The sequence below is a fragment of the Lathyrus oleraceus genome, chromosome 7 (assembly GCF_024323335.1).
Source record: "Lathyrus oleraceus cultivar Zhongwan6 chromosome 7, CAAS_Psat_ZW6_1.0, whole genome shotgun sequence".
Lineage (NCBI taxonomy): Eukaryota > Viridiplantae > Streptophyta > Magnoliopsida > Fabales > Fabaceae > Lathyrus > Lathyrus oleraceus.
The window spans coordinates 511,053,946-511,066,340 of NC_066585.1; positions in this window are offsets into that span (position 1 = coordinate 511,053,946).

Sequence of the window (12,395 nt, forward strand, 5' to 3'; positions counted from 1 at the left end):
ACAACGTTGGATCAGCAATAAAGCACTCGACTCTACATCTAGGATCCATAGTGGTTTCAGGTCGAAGAGTGGTATACACCATTATCACCATGAGAATAACTTATGACACTTTGCATAACTTTCTATATAGTATTCTCATAGCGGGTCAATCCGGTATAAATATTACTCTTAATATTCATACCTATGTTTAAGACTTGATAACTCTTTATCCATGATCCATGAGATGTGATCATCAGTCTACAAACATAATAGTCTCAATGCTTTAATGTTATCCCACTTCACAATAAAGCTCGACTACGGATGCTTTAAGAATAATGTCCTTATGTTTAATGTGATCTCATGATTAAGTCATACTTGATACATTAAACGGACTAGCTATTCTAGGGACTTTATTAAACAAACATAATAAAGAAAATGCCTTTTATTATTAATAAATAATCCGATACAAGTACCAAAAGTATTGGCCTCTAGGGCTTACACCAACAATGCACCCACTTTTATTTCTCTGTCGGGATCTAGCCCGGTCATGTCAGTACCTCCTCCAGTCGTTCATACTCTGCCTCGTGTTGAGGATACCATCTACCATTCTGAGCCATATGAGGGCCCAGATGTATATGAGAAAATGGATGAAATGAATGATCAGTTCCTCGAGTTGCGTAAAGAGTTGAAGACTCTGAAAGGAAAGGATTTGTTTGGGAAGAATGCTGATGAGCTCTGCCTAGTGCCTAATGTGAAAATCCCAATGAAGTTCAAGGTCCCTAACTTTGAAAAGTATAAGAGAAATACTTGTCCATTAAGCCACCTTGTGTGTGCGCCAGAAAAATGTCAACTCAAATTGATAATGATCAGTTACTAGTTCACTACTTCCAAGACAGTTTGACTGGTGCCGCTTTGAGATGGTATATGGGGTTAGACAATGCAAGTGTCTGTACTTTCAATGATTTAGGTGAAGCCTTTGTCAAGTAGTACAAATACAATATGGATATGGCGCCTGATAGAGACCAACTGAGGTCTATGTCTCAGAAGAATAAGGAGACATTCAAGGAGTATGCCCTAAGTTGGAGAGAGCTTGCTGCCCAAATTAGTCCACCATTAGAAGAGAAGGAGATGACGAAGATTTTCTTGAAGATGCTGAGTTCATTTTATTACGAACGTATGATTGCCAATGCCCCAATTGACTTTACCGAAATGGTAAATATGGGGATGAGGCTAGAAGAAGGAGTCTGTGAAGGACGCCTGTCTAAAGAAGAAGCATCGTCTAGCAAGAAGTATGGGGGTAGTTTCTTCAAGAGAAAGGAGGGGGAAACTAATTCAGTATCAGTGGGGAGGCAGAGGAGGCCTCATGTCAGAAAGAGTTCCCAACCTCGTCAACACCAACATCAAGTTTCTTAAATGATTCCTGTATTTTCCAAGAATTCCAACAACTAATCTGTTCTGATTTAACAACAACAACGTCAATAACAACCGCAACAAAGAACCAACTACAACAACAGCAATAATAACCAGCAAAATTTTGAGAGGAAGAAGATCTACTTTGACCCTATTCCTATGTCCTATGCAGAATTGTATCCATCTTTGGTTCTCAAGAACCTCATCCAACCAAGAAATCCTCCACAAATTCCTGAGCCACTTCATTGGTGGTTCAAACCTGAACTTCGTTGTGCCTTTCACCAGGCAGCCTCTGGCCACGACATAGAGAATTGTTATCCATTGAAGTATGAAGTGCAAAAACTTGTGAAGAGTGGAATGGTGTCCGTTGGGGACAAAGCACCTAATGTGAAAGTTAATCAATTGCTTGCTCATGGTAATGCTACTATTAACATGGTGGACGGTTGTCTAGGGAATTTCTGAGTATTCGATGTACGACGTATCCGTAGGTCGTTGGTGGAAATGAATAGAACCTTGTGTGTTGATCAGTGACTATGAGCACGGCCATGATGGTTGTGAAATATGTAGTATGAACCCCCATGGGTGTATGATTGTCAAGAGAGATATCCAGAAGTTTATGGATGAGAATGTAATCCAGATTCAACAATCGAGGGATATAGATGATGTAAATGTGTTTGTGCCAATGTTGAAGACCCATGAGCGGGTAGTCATTCAATTTGATAGCAACAATAGCAGCAATGTTAACAGATCGATATCGTCGTTGGTAATACGGTTAGCGGGCCATGTTCCGTATCATCCGATAAAGTTGTGCCTTATGAATATAAAGCCATAATGGTGGATAATGGTCAAGAGGTTCCTTTACCAGTTGTAGACTCTGTGGTGAGTATAGCTGATATTGCGAAGGTGACCCGTAATGGTCATGTGTTCGATCCGGTTTTCTCGAAGGAGGCAGAAAATGTTTCAATCAGTAAGAAGGCATAGATTATGGTGGTGAATCCAGTTAGTGCTCCAGTATGTCAGTCTGGTGAATCCAGCAAACTGAAGGCTAATGATGATGATGAAGTTTTGAAATTGATAAAGAGAAGTGAGTTTAATGTGGTGGAGCAACTGCTCCAAACCCCGTCAAAAACCTATGTGTTGTCCTTATTAATGAATTATGAAGCACATAGGGAAGCGTTGCAGAAAGTGCTCGAGCAAGCCTACATGGAGAATGATGTTATTGTGAATCAGTTTGACCACATCGTTGCCAATATTACTTCTTGCAATAATCTGAGTTTTTATGATGAAGAGCTTCCTGAGGAAGGTAGGAATCACAATATGGCACTCCATATTTATATGAACTGCAAGGAGGATGCTCTGTCCAATGTGTTGGTTGACACTGGGTCATCTCTGAACGTGCTTCCAAAGTCAACTCTGTCCAGGCTTTCTTACCAAGGCGCCCCAATGAGGTACAGTTGCATGATTGTTAAAGCGTTTGATGGTTCTCGTAAAACCGTCATTAGTGAAGTGGACCTTCCAATTAAGATAGGTCCGAGTGATTTCTAAATTACTTTCCAGGTAATGGATATCCACCCAAACTATAGCTGCTTGTTGGGAAGGCCATGGATTCATGAAGCTGGAGCAGTAACGTCTACTCTACATCAGAAGCTTAAATTTGTGGAGAACGGCAAGCTTGTCGTTGTTGGTGGAGAGAAGGCACTATTATTTAGCCATTTGTTACGTTGAAGTTGAGGAGGAGGTTGAAACGTTGTTCCAAGCCTTGTCTATTGTTGATGAAGTAAAGAAAACTAGGGCACCCATGTCTTCTTTAAAGGATGCTCAGAAGGCTATTGAGGCTGGAAGCATTGATCACTGGGGCTGAATGATAGAGATTACTAAGAACAAGAATAGGGCTGGATTGGGAATTCAACCAGGGTCGTTCAACGTCAAAGATGAAGATATGCAACCGAGTTTCCGCAGTGGAGGGTGTAAGACCCCAATTTTGGGCCCTAAGATCCCTCATGGCCCATATCATTCATATCATAACCTCAAGGATCATTGCATGCCTTTGTCCCCTCCTAGTGGGTAGATTGCCTTGTAGGTTTGTTTCTTGATCGCCAAGCATACTTTGCATTTGTATATCTTTGCTTTCATATGTTTATCATTCAAAAAGTACAAAAATATTGTCTGTCTAACCTTGTTGCTTGCAGTTGAAGCAATCATCAGCAATTAGGTCAAAGTCAGTCATTGATCAGTCAAAGCAATGGATGGTGGCCATTCTTGTGGAATTTGGACATCATGATCAACAATCAGAGGTTCATACATCTTGAGACATCATTTGAAAACAAGTTCTCAAGGAATTAGGGTTTGGAAATCATCAGAAGAAGTTCAATCAGTCCAAAACCCTAGAAAAGTCAACAGACAGTCAAACTTGGTCAACTGTGGATTTAATCAAGGATTTGATGGATAGAATTGATCTGAAGGAGTTCATTCATGCTTGTATAAACCTCATCTATCATGTTCAACCTCATCATGGAAGAAAATCAAGCCAATCAGAAAATTTTCCAGAAATAGCAAGTGGACCTGTAATTTCAACTGCCAAAAATGGAAACTTCTTGATCTTAAACTTACATCATGATACAAGCTTCAAATGAATTTTTGCCCAACATGAAAGTTGAAGATCTTGTCTTCCCATTTTTAAAAAGTCCAAGAACATCAAAATCCCATGTGTGGTTGTCAAGATATGATCAAATCATTTTTACCAAATTTTGAACTTCAACAAGCCATATCTCTCAAACCATAAGGCCAAATTTGGTGGGGTTTTTTCCTACAAACCACATTTTTCATCCTCTTTCCAAAAATATAAATTTCATGACCTAAAACCTTGCCAATCAAAATGGCATTTTTGGACCTTTTGCATTTAAATTCAAAGTTTGACCAAACTTTGACTTTTTGAGTTTTTGGCTTTTTCTTGATTTGGTCAATTGGGAAATGTTCCATACAATATTTGTGATTTGTTCCAAGCCATAAACCATCATCATACCACCTTTACACCTCATTTTGACCAAAGTTGCACAAGTTGTTATTTTTGCAAATTGGAGCATAAGAACAAAGCAAGGTACAGCCTTCCATGTATAACCAAAAACAGCAAAATTGCAGTCTGTTTCCAGCCTATTTGAGGCCCAATTCGCAGCAAACACACCCTCCAATCTCCACTGGTACACATTTAGCAAAAAGGCAAAAACCACATTTTAAGTTAAGCAAGATTATCATTCTCTAAACCAACTTTAAACAGACAATATAAATGCATTTTTCTGACATTCTCACAACCCTAGACTGCAGCCTCCACGTAAAAAACACACTCATTCTCCCTTCTTGCATTTTTGGGCAATTGGCATTTTTCTGCTGAAAGTTTAAAAGCACACAAGTAAACCTTGATTGATTCTTCATCTATACATATTCTTGAGCACATTTTCACCACCAAATCCCAGCTGTAACCACCAGTCCACGACTGTTTCTTCAAGAGCACCATTGATGGCAGATTTCGAGCTGGACTAAGCTATGCATCCTTGAGCTAAATTTCTGCAAGCATTCAACCTTTGGAAGCTGTGTGATTGTTTGTTTCGAGCTACATCCATCATTTCCTCACTATTTCCAGTTTTTCTTCAAAAACAAGTAAGCCCTCAACTTTCTCTTTTCATCAAAACATGCCATGTATCTTATAGTTCTTTGTATGCTGAGCATTATGAAACTTGAATCACATTGAATGGTGAACTATGCTGTCTTAAAACTTGATTTTTATTTTTGTGTATTAATGCATTTTGGTTCGATTTGGTTTGTTTGCAATGTTTTAGTGAAAAGTAATGATATATTCCTGTTGCTTTAAGTTTGTTAATGCTATTGGTATGCTCATATTTAATTTCTGAGTACATTGAATTTTCGAGCTTATGGTGATGATGAGTTTATGCTGCTGTTGTTCAAACCTGTGCCTTGCCCAGATTTTTTTTCCAGGATTAAATGTTGTTTGGTTGTGATTATTGTTGCATGAGGATAGTGTGGCATGGCCATTGTGTGGTTGTTAATTGCTGGATGAGTTTTGTTCATGATGGAGTGTTGATGATGATACCCTGTTCATAACTGTAAGCCTGCCCAGAATTTGCTCGACTGTCTGTTTTGTTGTTGTTAGGCTGCTGTATGAACATCTTTGTTTTAGCTACCATGCTGTATGCATAAGTCTACTTGAAGTTTGTTTATGATTGATGATATAATGATGGATGATGATGAATGCTTGCTACAATTCAGGAAACCCTATCCAGAAACTTGCCTGCTTTTGTTATTTGGTTGTTTATGTCATGAAGTACATTGCTAAATATCTTGCTGTTTGCCATGTTTTTGAATGTTGAATGATGATAACATATGCTGATGAATGTTGGAGATGATGACATGCTACTGATAAACTACCTGTCCGGCTCAAACTTTTGCTTGAATGTTGTTTTGGTGTGTTGCTGTTTAGATGTGCATGAGCATACTGTTTCTTTGCCTTGTTTGCTTGACATAAGGCTTGTACCTTGTTTAATGATGTTTTGCTTGAATTAATGACTGCTGTTGTATGTTGATGTTTAAGTCATGAGGATTTTCCACCATGCTGTTGCTGCCCTGCTGTTATTTGCTTTGTTGGTCGAATGATGATGATGCTTAATATGTACATGCTGCTGTGTGTGTATGTTGGAATTTATTTTGTAAGATGTTGAACTTGCTTGAAATTCCATGATGCTGTTGTTTTCAACTTATGCCATGAGAATTATGTGGTATGCAAGTTGACTGCTTGCTAATGCCTGCTGTTGTGTGCTATTGTTGGTTTTGTTTAGATGTTGGCTGAATTTGTTTGAAGCTCACCATAAGCCATGCTGCTAAAACCATGTGCTGTCTTGAGCAGGCCCTTGAAAATCCATATGATTTGTTGGTCATGCTGATTAAACATTGTTTGCTATTGCCCATGCTGCTGTTTCGAAACTTGCCATGACCTCAATGTTGATTACATGAACCTTGCTTGCTAAAATCCTGCTGCAGTTTTGAACATGAATGTTGTTGTTGATTAGCTGCTATTTGGTTTGCCATGATAGAATATTGATTAATGATTACATGATGATGATTATTGTATGCTGGTCGAATTTTACATGAACTTTGTCATTGCCTTGCTGACTGCCATGCCTCTTGAATTTTGGTTTGAGAATGCATGTTGATGATGAACTTGTATTGATTACATGTTTATATGCTGTTACTTAATGCTTGTTCATAAAATTAACATGCTGTTGTTTGTTGCATTCGGACATGGATGCTGGTTTATGGTATGATTATTGCTACATGTTGCTGTTGGTTTTAATTGATGAATGAAACATGATGATGAATACCATGCTGCTAACCATGCTGTTATGCCCTGCTGTTCGTGAGCCCTCATATTTTCCATAATTTCTATCCATGATGTGTTGGCTGCTTGCTAAATCCATGTTGTTGTGTGCTGTTGTTCATGTTGCTTGATGTTGCCATACCATTACCATGCTGCTTTTGAATGATACCTTGTTTCGATTTCTGTTTACATGAAGATGGTATTGCTATTATGATGAACTGCCCAGGAATTCCACCTGTTGTGTTTGTATAGTTGCTGCATGATGATGATGAGTATGCCATGCTATTGTTTTGGGTTGTTTGATCTGTTGATGAAGAATGATGAATGTTGCTGCTGCTGTTATGTTGAATGCTGTTGTTTAGTTGCTGCATGATGATTGATGAATACATGAATGCCATAATGCTGTGTTTAAACCGTATCATTTCCAGAAAATCTCATGATTATACTATGTTGATGTTGGCTGATGATGCGTGATATTTGCTGTTCATGAGTCATGCCTATTTGAGTGATGATGATATGCTGTTGTGTTGGTCGAACCATGATGTTTGGTGTTGTTGAATACATGAACCATTGCCAAACCCTAGGGTTTATACATGAGTTATGCCCAGAATTTGTTTGATTGGCTTTTGCTGTTGAATCTTTGCGCATGTACTGTTCCATTGGCTAATAGCCAATAGGAACATTTCCTCAGCGTGACCAAAACGCTGCAGTTTGGTTAAGTGGCGCCCGGTATTACGAAATTGCCATCCTGTTGACTTTGTTTGACCCCTTTTGCCATGCTCTTGTTCATGCTTGCTACATTATTTCATCCAACTTCAACAATTATTTTCTAATTCATTTTTCATCCAAAAATTATGATTCTTTTTCCATGATGTTCACAATTGAGTCTAGTATTTAATTATGAATTTTAATGATTGTTCCATTGGCTGGATTTTTTATGGTAATTATTTTCTTGACATGTATGCATGAATGATACATTGTGCCTTTTCAATTGTGAAATTCTCATGTTATATCCAATGCCTTTGAATTTGTTTGTGATGATACTAGACACATTGATCTTCATTTCCATATAAAGTTTGTGGATTTCTCATTTGTGGTTTGATAGATATGAATTTTTGAATTAGGGTGTGACAATTTGTGTCACACCAATGATGTGCAAATGTATGATTTTTGTTCACACACTTCCCTTCATCCAAATGACTTGAAATTTTGCATGAATGATCTATCATATGTCTAGTTTATGTATGAATTTTCTTGGAATTAATCTTGCTGTTTTCCATTTGATTAAGAATTTTCTTCCATATGTGGTCATTTGTTGACTTTTTGTGCTATGCCTTGCCAAATCTTTTGTGAAATTCTCAAATCTTATTGTATGATCATGAAATTTCATATGTGATAACTAGACACTTCAAGCTTTGCATTGGTGTTAATCTCATTCATTTCTCTTCTGTTTTCAAATTGATATGATTTTTTGAAGTTGACCCATGCTTGTTGACTTTCACCATGCTTACTTGAATTTGATTTGCCTTCATGATTTTATTTGACTGCCTTCCTCTCATCCAAATGCTATGAAATTTGACATGCTTGCCATGTTAGATGTTAGGATTGAGTGTGATTTATTTCATAATTTTTGAAAAGGTTTGAGTTGACTTTTGAAAGAAGTCTTTGCTGTTGACTTTTGTATGCTTCTCTTGCCATGCTTTGCATTCATTTGTGTATGAAATGACCTTGATGCATGATATAAGTTTGAATCCAATTGTGTTTGATTCCTACATGATTGAATTTGACTTTGATTGAACATTGCTTGCTGCCTTGACTTTTTCTTTCATCTTTGACCCTAGGCTAGCCCTAGTGGTCTTCTAAGCTTATGTTGAGTTCATCTGTTTCAGGTTGAGCTACAATACCTCAAAGACCTTTCAATTTTGGTTGAGTTGATCTTGTTATCATGTGCTAACACTTGTTTTGCAGGTTGACTCATATGCTTGAGTCTTTGTGCCTTGCACAATTGGTCCCACTGTGTGACTATTGGTTCATTATCTTTTGTTTTTGACTGTTGAGCTGTTTAATAATTGGTCTGACTTTTGCAGGTACTTTAGTTGCCTAAGTTCTTTGAACTTGATTGCTTGCTTTGCTTTTTAGCATTTGCTTTGAGGTATAATTACTTCTTCTTCATGTAGTCTGGAGACCCGGTCTGTTATTTGACCGGGCAAACTGTCTGAAGTCCTCCTTAAGAGGCAATGCCTGTGTTTGTTTATATTTGTCCTAAGCAGGAAAAGTCCTTCAAGTAAGGCAATTGGTGGAAGGTAGGGATAAGCAATCTATCCCCCACTATTCAGTGTGTCCTCTCTTTGCTCCCATTACATGGTTGTAGCATTGAGATAAAAACCCAAGATCTATCGAGTCAATAATGTGGAGAGAGTTCCTACTTTCTGAACTCCCACACTTTCTTTGATGCTCTCTCTGATCTGAGATTGAAGCAATGAGGCACACCCCTCATCTCCTTTTCATCTGCTTCACCTGAGCCCCTCAATGGCCAGGTTAAGAGCAACCTTTACCCATTACAGTGGACTTTTAAAGTCAAACCCTCTTGTGTGAGCCCCAATTGTTTGGCTATAGAGTGTGTTGTTTGATATTCATTGATTGATTGATTGCTTCATGTGCACTTGTTTGCCTGTATGCTATGCATTTATCATCATCATCAATTGCCATTAATGCATGATCATCTCATTTGTTTTGTGATGTTATTATTGTTGTTTGCCCATTGAGGACAATTGTAAGCCCATTGCTTTGGCATTTGATCCTGTGATATGGAAGGATAGAGTGTAAGACCTCATTGGTCACTCATATCTTCTGTTTATCTGTGTGTATGTGAGGATACAGTTATAAGTCCCTGTAAGTTGGCATCTGTTGTCCTGTGATCATAATGTGATCTGTTTAATTCTGTATGTGAGGTTGCAGTTATAAGTCCCTGTAAGTTGGCATCTGCTTTCCTGTGATCATAGTTGGTTCATCTGTTTGTATGAGAGGTTGCAATTATAAGTCCCTGTAAGTTGGCATTTGCATTCCTGTGATCATATTGTTGCTTTTGTTCTTGTATGTGAGGATCCATCGTAAGTCCCTGTGATGTGGCATTGGATTTCCTGTGAGCATACTGTGGAATTAACCTAAGTCCAGATAGATTGGCAATTAACTTCCACTTCTCATCTTTGTTTTTCTTTTGAGGAGATTGGTGTAAGTCCATTGAGTGGCATCTGATGTCCTGTTCTGTTTTGGGAGACTGGTGTAAATCCATTTATTGGTATCCGGTATCCGCTTTTTATTTCTTTGCCTGTGGAGATTAGTGTAAGTCCATTGAGTGGCATCTGACATCCCTTTTTGTTTTAGGAGATTGGTATAAGACCATTGATTGGCATCCGGTATCCGCCTTTCTTTGCTTTGTTTGTTTATTATTATCCATTATATTCCAAAGGACACACTTGAATCATCTGTTATATGATTTCAAGAAGTGAACCTTCTAAGGAGTTTTACTATCCATCCCTCATCCATTCATCATTCATTATGTCCTAGACTTTTCACACTTTACCTTTCAAACTTGACATAAGTGTTGTGCAAACATCTTCATGTTTTCTAACTAAAAACCTGGACTCAAGTCCTTGACCTTTTTTCAAACTTCATTTTCATAATACTTGTTTGAATTGATCTTAATTATACTTCGACTCCATTTTCATAATCATAATCAGTAATTCCACTCATTCACTTGTTTTGGCTTTGCCCATTAATCTTTTCATACATGAGCTATAGGTTTGATTTATCTTAGTGGTTGATGTTAATCTCACCTTCTGTCTTTAGTGATTGAATTGTAAGCCTTCCTCGCCTATTATAGGGTTAACCCCTCCCTGGCCAGTTGAAGCTTTTCTCACATGGTGGACGTTGTTGTTTATATAAGGTTGAGTTTTCTCCCGTGGATAACGTAAGACCTAGGGTTTGTGTTTAAAATTGAACCTAACCCACTTTTGGAAATCTTTTAGCCGAACTACGGCGTTCTGATCCTTACCTTTGATGGAAGGTACGTAGGCAACGGGTTCATCCGTTCGAACCCAATAACCCAATAATAAATAAAACTTGTATATTCTTTTCTCATCATCCCAATCATGTTTGCACAATCTTTATGTCATAACAAATAACAATCTTTTACAACAAGTGTGAAAAGGGCTCCCTAGGAGTACCTAGGACGTAGTGGGTGCCTAACACCTTCCCATTGCGTAATTTACCCCTTACCCAGAATCTCTGATCTTTTTATTAGTTTTCTACGTGTAAAACTTCTTAGGCTTTTGTTCGCTTTTTAGCCAATCCTTTGGATAAATAAAAGTGCGGTGGCGACTCGAAATTGAATGTATCTCTTAGCTTATGATTTAACCAATAGATCATATAGCGACGAATACACCGCTACAGAAAAGTGGCGACTCTGCTGGGGATCGAACCCAGAATCCCTGGTTGTATTGCCTACTTTTCACCCTTGTTGTGATATATGTTATTATTTGTCATTTCTGACATATTTTTGTACAATTTGGGATGAATGTATTGATTGTAATGTGTGAATTGCTTGATGTACATTTGCTGTTTGCTTTGGTGATCTGTGAGATGAGTTCTATACCCGAACTCGAGTGCACTCTAGGATAGGAGAATGGCATAGTCTTGTTGACTGGTGTGGAGTAGTCCTTAGCCAGTTGACTTGCGAGCCCATTCACTTGGTGGAGGTCATGTTGAACTAATAATGTCACACAAGTTATTTGTGGTTAGGCATTATTCTTTCAATCATGTTCCGCAGAAGCCAAGGACCTTAGTTTACCAAACCCATCTTGGCCTATTTTTAGGACCGTAGTGCGAAGGTCGTTCAGATGTCAGTTCTGATGCGATTGTTACGCGATACTACACTCATAAGAGTTTCTCTTGAGAATATTCTTGGAATACGAGTATTCGTTCCTCCGATAATATTCGAGAGATGGAACGATGATTATGGGAACCTCTGATAGAACATGTCTGGCAGGTTTAAACCCTAGTACACTCCCTTTGGGTGGTTCTTAACCGAGACTCCATGCTCGTGACTCTCAACAAACCCGTGATTCGTGGTTGAGTCGTTCAAACATTGTTAATATCAATGGATCCCGGATCAGGTGTAAAACCTAAAATCCATCAAAGCGGCTGGTTGATATTAAGAATGTTTGAACCGGTTCATGTACCGTTAATATCAATGGAACTTGGGTGTCGATAAGGTGAAAACCTAAATCCACCAAAATGGATGATTGATATTAAGGATACATAGAGCTTTCCCACGACCTTTGTGTGGTGTGCTTTGTTTGATCCTTGAGTGTGTTTGTTGCATTCATGCATTCACGCATTCATCCGCATTCATGTCATCAAAAGAGAAAATTTTCAAGGAACTTAAAGGGTTATTTGCAAAATTTTCAGACATGGAAAGACCGAAAAGGCATACAAAGAAGTACAGCTTTAAGCAGCCTGATGTAAAAGAGTTAAGGAATCTGACATCGTATGTATTAGATCCCTTGGGTTTCAAAGCTCGATATGGGAAGCTTCTGCCGTTGCTGACTACTCAAGTGGA